Source organism: Triticum dicoccoides, chromosome 1A (assembly GCF_002162155.2).
Source record: "Triticum dicoccoides isolate Atlit2015 ecotype Zavitan chromosome 1A, WEW_v2.0, whole genome shotgun sequence".
NCBI classification, from domain to species: Eukaryota; Viridiplantae; Streptophyta; class Magnoliopsida; order Poales; family Poaceae; genus Triticum; species Triticum dicoccoides.
In genome coordinates, this window is record NC_041380.1 from 527394900 (window position 1) to 527403436 (window position 8537).

Below are 8537 nucleotides of genomic sequence, written 5' to 3' on the forward strand. Positions count from 1 at the left end.
GGCTGCGGCTGGCCCCCGCGTAAGGTGGTCTCGTGCTGTCAGCTGGAGGGGTGTGTACGCGTACGTTCATTTCGCACATGCAGCGCGTGGGGTGGTGGATCTGGCAGCGCCGTACAGGGCTAGGCAAGGCCATCGTTTGTTTTATTATTAGAAATCTAACTTATAAAGGATGAGCGACGTGCTAGGCACAACCACACCATCCATGTTGGTATGAATAGTGGGCGCTGGCTGGCCGATGGCTTTCGCGTGGGTACCTATGTTGATGGCCCTTGCTTCGCGATGGTCCGGCATGGCAGTGTGTTGGGTGCATGAAAGGGATAGGCGCAGCTTTATTACTCGCCAGGTAAACCGCTGCAAATTGGCTTGCCCCTGGGTTCTGATCCGCGTGGCTGCAGCTGGCCCCCGTGTGAGGTGGTCTCGTGCTGTCAGTCGAAGGGGTGTGTGCGTGTGTGTTCGTTTCACACATGCAGCACGTGGGGTGGTGGATCTGGCAGCGTCGTACAGGGCTGGGCAAGGCCATCATTTGTATTATTATTAGAAATCTAACTTACAAAGGACGATCGAGGTGCTAGGCACAACTGCGCCATTCACGTCGCAATTAAGAGTGGGCGCTGGCTGGCCGATGGCTTTCGCGTGGGTAACTATGTTGGTGGCCCCTGCTTCGTGATGGTGCGGCATGGCAGTGTGTTGGGTGCGTGAAAGGGATAGGCGCAGCTTTATTACACGCCAGGTAAAACGCTGCAGATTGGTTTGCCCATGGGTAAACGGGAGCCTTTGCGGGCGAGGGTTGCAGGTGTCGGGTTCTCTGATCCGCCTGGCTGCGGCTGGCCCCCGCGTGAGGTGGTCCCGTGCTGTCAGCCAGAGGGGTGTGTGCGCGTATATTCATTTCGCACATGCAACGCGTGGGGTGGTAGATCTGGTAGCGCCGTCGTAGAAATCCAAGCTCTAGTCATCATGCACTCATGTAATTGTTACAATTCTCAGTTGGATACATGATTGCTAACTTCCTTATTTTTTCCTAGTTCAGCCAACATCGAGTTCTAGTGCGTGATGACGATGCGGAGTGAAGAAAAGACTCGTGAGTAGGACTAGTGATTGTCGCCTTGTAGCTCATCCTATTGAAAAGTGTCTCTGCCTCGGGCATCACAACCGCATAATTTAGAATTATCGGTAGCAAACATAATAGGACAGTCATGCATTAATATCGGTTGTAATGATTGCTTTTATGCTGACGCACGAAAATGGTTTAGGCAAACTGACGGATATTCACATCTTGGCGAAGTGATGTATATTAGTTGTAATATCTTTCGAACTTTTGGTTTATGTGAATTTTGAACTCTATTATGAAAAATTGTGAGTTTTTTGTGGTTTTTTTAGTTTATGGAAATTTTACATATGATCTTTGTCTGGTTAATGCGAAATATTTGTATTAGCATGTGAGGGATTTCCTTCCTTACCTCCGCTTGTTACCATCTGGACACCACGGATAGTGGGGACATCCCCCCCATGGTTGGAGGGATACCACATGCACACGGAAAAACCATGCCGAGGGATTGGTGCCCAGGATTCTATTTACCTTGCAACCAAACAAAGCCTAAACTTTATTCCTCAAACAATTGACATGTCGTTTACAATGTGGGGAAGAATAAAGTCGGGCGGTTGGACGTAGAATGCGATGTGGTGTGGGGTAGATGGAAGGGGATGTGCCGAGGTAGGGGCAATAGTGTGGGTGTCTCTTCATTATATTCGTCCATCACAGCCTCTCCCATCCTGCACGACCCATCGATCGGGCACCCGTCCCGTCAGCACCGCATTGATGCACACTACTACTCGATCGTGTGGTTCCAAGCAAAGCCCACCCACATACCACTGTCCCAAAAGTGCATAGCAACAGATCTCAAAAAAAAGTGCATAGCAACAAAACTAAAAAGTAGTGCATAGCTTTTCTGAATAGTTTGGATAAGTTGTTCAGTTTTGATACATTTTCTTTAATATTTGAAGACGAAAAATAAGTAGTTCATCAACGTGCAAATAAGGTTTTAATTAGGTGACCCGATTCCTTTTCACTTAAACTAGCAGAAAGGTATACAAGTTAGAAATACTAAAAGAATCTGGACATGCACACTCGTGCATCAATTCCCTTGGCGAGAGGCGTGCGTATACGAAAATACGCACAAATCCATATCACCGAACGAAGAGGAACCCACCTATATCCTCTACTATATCCAAATAGCTAGCCTCCATTAACATATTTCTCTCAACATGTAAATATATCTCCTCATCACAACATACATACGAAAAAGCTCACCTCAACACACAACTATACTCTCTCCATTCCTAAATATTTGTTTTTTCAAAGATTTCAAATGAACTACTACATACGAATGTATATAGACATATTTTAGAGTGTAGATTCACTCATTTTGCTCCATATGTAGTCATTTATTGAAATCTCTAAAAAAACAAATATTTAGGAACGGAGAAAATATATGTTAAAAATCCACTTCAACATGCAAACATGCATGCATGTACAATTCCATTATACTCCCTCGGCCTTCTAAATATGGGTCTTTTTAGAGATTCCGATGCGGACTGTGCACGATGCAAAATGAGTTAACCTATACTCTAAAATATTTTTACATACATCCGTATGTAATCCTTATTGAAATCTTTAAAAAAATTATATTTGGAAACAGAGTGAGTATTATGCTATCTACATTTAATTCTTATATACTTTCAAAAACTATTATTTTAAATATTAATGTTTCATATAATCAAAACTTCTTTAAAGTATGGGCCGCGCTACGCGTCGGCCGGTGGACAAATAGAAAACGTCCGCCGCCTAACTGGTCGTTCGATGGACGCGATCCGATCTTCTCATCCACGTGCTTGACCTTCCTTGCAACAAGAGTGATGTTGCAGAAACATTTATAACAATGGCCGGCCGATCTATCGTCCCAGCCAGTCGAGGACCTTTGCAACAGCTATCTTGTTGCGCTTAGGGGGTTTGCAACAAGGACCTTCTAGCAAAGGTCCGCCGAGGCAGTAGGCCACGCGCCTAGGCGCCGCCGCTCACCGGAGTTGCTGCTCCTTCTCTGCCTCAGCCCCGCGAGCAGCTGCAGCTCCACTCCAGCACGACGACGACCTCTCATGTCGGGCATTCTTTCGGCGTTTTCTACAACTAGAGCGATGTTTCTGAAACATGCCTCATGTTGCAAAGTCTGACCACTCACTCACTACAGGAATCAGCTACTTTGCCGTCTGCCACGACGGACGGCGAAGGCATGAACGGCGGACGGCAAAGGCCTTTGCCGTCAGCCGCGGACGGCAAAAGGCTCTGGCAAAGTAGGCTACGGTAAAAGCTACTTTGCCGTCTGCTTCCTGGCGGCTAACGGCAAAGGCCCTTTGCCGTCTGCGGCGGACGGCAAAGAGAGCGGACGGCAATAATTGCGCTATCAGTCCGTTAAGTGGCTAACGGCCAGGTACCCCATCCGGACGTGTGCTCCTCCGGGGTCACGTGGGCCGAACTCTCGTGGGCCGAAGGCCAGTCGACCAGAAGCTCGTGGGCCCAAGACCCGTGGACCGGAGGCTCGTGGACCGGAGTCCGTGTAGCCTCCTCCTCGGACGAGTCCACCCTAGCAGTCACGTGCTCGGGTGAAACAGCTGGGGGTGGCGGCGAGGAAGGCGTCGTAGCAGTCACCCTACCTCCTCTCCCACGACCACGTGCCCCACCTCCTCTCTTCCTACCTCGTCCCCTGCTGGGCACCGCGGTCGACGAAGAAGGGCCCGGCGGTGTGGCCATACTGTCCAGCAACGCTCGGCGGAGAGGTGCGTCTGGAATGGAAGACCTCAGACCACGCTCCCGACCAGCGCCCACCATCTTTCAACACCTGCCATGACAAACAGTAAACGAAATTAGTACAACATAAAAAAAGACCGACATGAATAATAATATGTGTATCACTTAAGTGTATCATCATCAAGTACAACATAAAAAAATGTAATACCTGAGACTACTAATAATCTCGATCAGTATCATCAATAAATGCATAATCATCATCATCACTATAATCAATGACGGGCTCATAGGGTTCATTGGCATCAACATGTGCAAGGCCACCTTGACGTAATCGGTCAAGCATTGACAGGTCATCCGCAGCAGTAACCTCTTCTTGTTCCGGCTCTTCTTGTTCCTCCTCTGGGGTGATGTCGGATTCATTGTCGCTGTCTACTTCAATGTTTTGGGGTGAAGTATAGCGGTTCTTGAAACGCTTTTTGGAAAGACGTGTCTCTTGGAAGAATTCTCCTTCATATGTGTCTGGGTTAATGTGAGGTTCATAATCCTCTTCCTTTGGGGGAGAAAGTCTAGCACGTGGCGGCACTTCATAAACGACATCCCAACCTTTCAGATTTGGATTAGTTTGGCAGGCCCACGGTAGATAGAATACTTGGGTCGCCTGTTGAGCCATAATATAGACATCAGGAACATCTAAATGAGTGCTTTGGTTGATTTCAACTAGCCCTACATGTTCATGAGTCCTTCTAGTCTCCTTCGGCTGAAACCAATAACATTTGAAGACTACGACATTCGGTGGGTTTTCACCGTAGAACAGAAGTTCATAAATTGCTTCAACTCTCCCATAATACTCGGTACCTCCTTCGCCGATAGCAGATACACAACAATTTGTTGACTTTCGGTCGGCCATAGATAGCTCTTTGCCATAGGTACGAAAGCGATACCCGTTGATGTCGTACTTGTCAAATGAACGGACCTTATAGTCAAAACCATTAGCAACTTGTCTCAATTCGGCGTCCATAGACTCTGAATTAGCCTACAAGTTTAATATGAAAGGATTGTTGCATTATGCACAAATTAGCGAATGAAATGAAATTGTCTAATAGAAATTACCGTTTATTTGAACCAAGAGATGAAATCGGGATAGCCACCTCCTTGCTTTGCGAGAAGCTCATACTCTTCGATGGAATCCTTTTGGATCTCCGCTCCATACGAGAATATGGCGACGTATCGACTGTATGACATATCCAGGAATAAGAGTAGTTCAAAGGAAATAGAAGTTGTGAAACAATGTACCGAGAACTTACTCGATGTACGGCCGCACTTCTATCAGGTTGTTGAAGATATACAACGATATGGTCCGCCATTCTTCGTTATCCAAAGATACTGGATGTGAAACACTAGCTGGTGCGAGATTCCCTTTGAATAGGCTGAGGTTGGATCCACCCATTTTAGGCTCGTCAGCATTGTACCGAGGCTTCGGATTATGCAAATGACGATTTTTGGCTTCGTAGTGCGCTGTTACGAAGTTTGCCGCCTCCTCTGTGATGAATGCCTCAGCCATCGATGCTTCAATTCTACGTTTATTTTTACATTTTTCTCGAAGCGTCTTCTGCATCCTCTCAGTTGGGTAGCACCAACGATTTTGCACGGGCCCCCCCAATCTTGCCTCGGTCGGGAGATGCAAAATCAAATGCTGCATTGGATTAAAGAAGCCCGGTGGAAAGATCTTCTCTAACTTGCAGATCAACTCCGGCGCCAACTCTTCCATTTCTTCTAGCACGCCAGGCGATAGTTCTTTCGCACAAAGAACACGGAAGAAATAGCTGAGTTCTGCCAGTACTAGCCATTCATCCTCAGGGATGAAGCCACGCAACATCACCGGCATTACCCGCTCAATCCATATGTGCCAATCATGACTCTTGAGACCAAATATCTTCAGTTTATCAAGATTCGCTCCCCTCTTTAGATTCGCTGCATACTCATCGGGGAACATCAACTGCTATTGCACCCACAAGAGAATTTCCCTCATAGCTGGCCTTCCAAGATTGAACCATGCCTTTGGCTTCGTCCAGTTCTGCTTTCCTTTCAGTTTTTTCATGTTTTGTAACGGCCTATCACATAGCGCCTCCAGATCGACTCTAGCCTTAGTATTATCCTTTGACTTCCCATCTATGCCGAACAATGTACCAAAAAGTGCCTCGGCGATATTCTTCTCAGTGTGCATCACGTCGATGTTGTGTGGGCAAAGGAGGTCTTTGAAGTAAGGCAGATCCCATAAGCATGTTTTGTGAGTCCACGCGTGCTTAGTATTATACCCCTTGAAGTACCCTGGACGTTGTGGATCTGGCTCGAGAGTGTTTAACTGATCCAGGGTCTGCTGGCCTGTCAATGCAGGTGGTGCAGAGTTTTTGACAACTCTACCCCTGATGAAGTTCTTCTTGTCTTTCTTGAACTTAGGGCGAGGATCCAGGAACTGTCTATGCATGTCGAAGCAAGAAAACTTGCGACCGGCCTGAAGCCAACGAAACTCAAGAGCTCCCTTGCATGTGGGGCACGGGAACCTTCCATGCACACACCAGCCAACGAATAGCGCATACGCCGGCAAGTCATGCGTCGAGTACATGTACCAGACACGCATTATGAAGTTCTGTTTGCTAAAGGCATCGTATGTCTTGAACCCATTATCCCAGGCTTCTTGCAATTCGTCCTTAAGCGGCTGCATGTACATATTCATATTTTTGCCCGGATAGTTGGGTCCTGGAATTATCAACGTCAGGAAAATGTTCTTTCTTTGCATAATCTGTCCGGGGAGAGATTGAGTGGAAAGACAAATACGGGCCAACAACTGTATTGGGATGCCGTCATACCAAACACACTGAACCCATCCGTGCTGATGCCGACTCGAGGATGCCTCGGATCTGCCGCTTTGTCAGCATGTAATTCATCAAACTTTTTCCACGCAACACCATCCGATGTGTGTATCATCATCAGATTCCCATCTGCATCTAGTTTGGTTCTTTTGCTTGTTTTGTGCCATGTCATCTGTCTGGCCGTCTCTTCGACCATGAAAAGACGTTGAAGTCTTGGTATGATTGGCATATACCGAAGAACACTAACGGGGATTTTGGTCTGTGTCTTCTCACCCATACCGTTGTCTACCACAATATACCTAGAAGACTTGCAAATGGGACAATAATTCAAGTCCGCATAGTCAAGCCTAAATAAGGCACATCCTTTCTCACAGGCATGTATCTTCTCATAGGGCATCTTCAGTGCACGGAGGATTTTGTCCGACTAGTACAGGTTTGCAGGCATTACATGGCCTTTGGGTAGAAAGCGTCCAAATACTGTCATAATTGCGTCACAGCATTCTCTGCCCAAGTTGAACTGAGCCTTCAGAGCCATTACTTGTGAGATGGCATCCAACTGACAAAGCTCAGTGTGCTCGTGGAGCGGACGTTTCGAAGACTCCAACATTTCATTGAAGGCCTTTGCAGATTCCTCCATCTCCTCGTTCGAATCCCGAGCATCATCATAGCCTTGCACCATGTTTTCCATCCCGGTACCATGCTCGTCGGTGCGACGACGATCCACCTCAGCTCGGTCACGTTGGGCAGACTCACCATGAAATGTCCACACCGTATAATCGGGCGTAAAACCACTCTTCTGCAGGTGTTTGCCCATTTCAGCCTCTGTCTTCTTTTCCCAATTGCCGCACCGGAAACAGGGGCACCAGGTTTTCTTTTGGCCATTTGCAAATGTGGCTTGCACAAACCCCTTAGTTTTTGTGAACCATTCAGCGCTCCATTTGTTCTGACCAGTGTGACCGGTATACATCCAAGCACGGTCACTCATCTTGACTTTCAGAGCTACTGGACACACAACAATTATATATGTAATTCACCATGTATATATTCATCAGTTGATCTACTTTGTCAATTTTATTACGTCCATGCAACCTACACTCTAATAGGTAATGATAGGTCCTAATCCCACCCGTGTATGTGTAGATTGGGTTCATTTTCCCATGCTATGCTCCGGATCCGACGCAAAATTTCGGCAGCACCTCCCCGCTGTTCTCCTGATACAGGTCTCTGCAATAAACAGAGAGGATGTGTACCCGGAGAACAACAGGGGAGGCACTGACGAAATATATGTGCCGGATCCGGAGCAAAGCATATGGGAAAACGAACCCAATCTACACATACTCGGGCTGTCCATGGATAGCATTGGACAATTCAAAAGAATCAAGGTTATAAATATGCAAATGCATGCATATTTATAACTATGACGCTTTCGAACGGGAGACACATATTGGTTACGCATACTGATGATTCAAGACACATATATAGCTAGCTATCAAGTTTCATCGGAATAGATCAAATAATTAATGGGGGAGGAGGACTTGTCATTTGTGCTCACCCACGAACGAAGGGGCAGAGCTCGTCAAACGCACGGCGAGGTCGTCGAACACCAAACCTCGCAGCGATGAAACAACTGCACATTTAAAACTACACGATCAACATAATTATATATGATGTTTTTCATAACAAAATCAAAAAATATATGACCTAACTAATAATTCACAAATATATGACCCCGTTCGGCCTCTGGAAGGCCAAAGAACACCTTTTCGGGAGGTGTCGGTGGTCGGGGTGTCCTGTCGGTGTCGGGGTGCCGTGTCGGGGGTCGGGGTGCTGTTTCGGGGTCGGGGGGTCGAGGTGTCGTGTCGATGTCG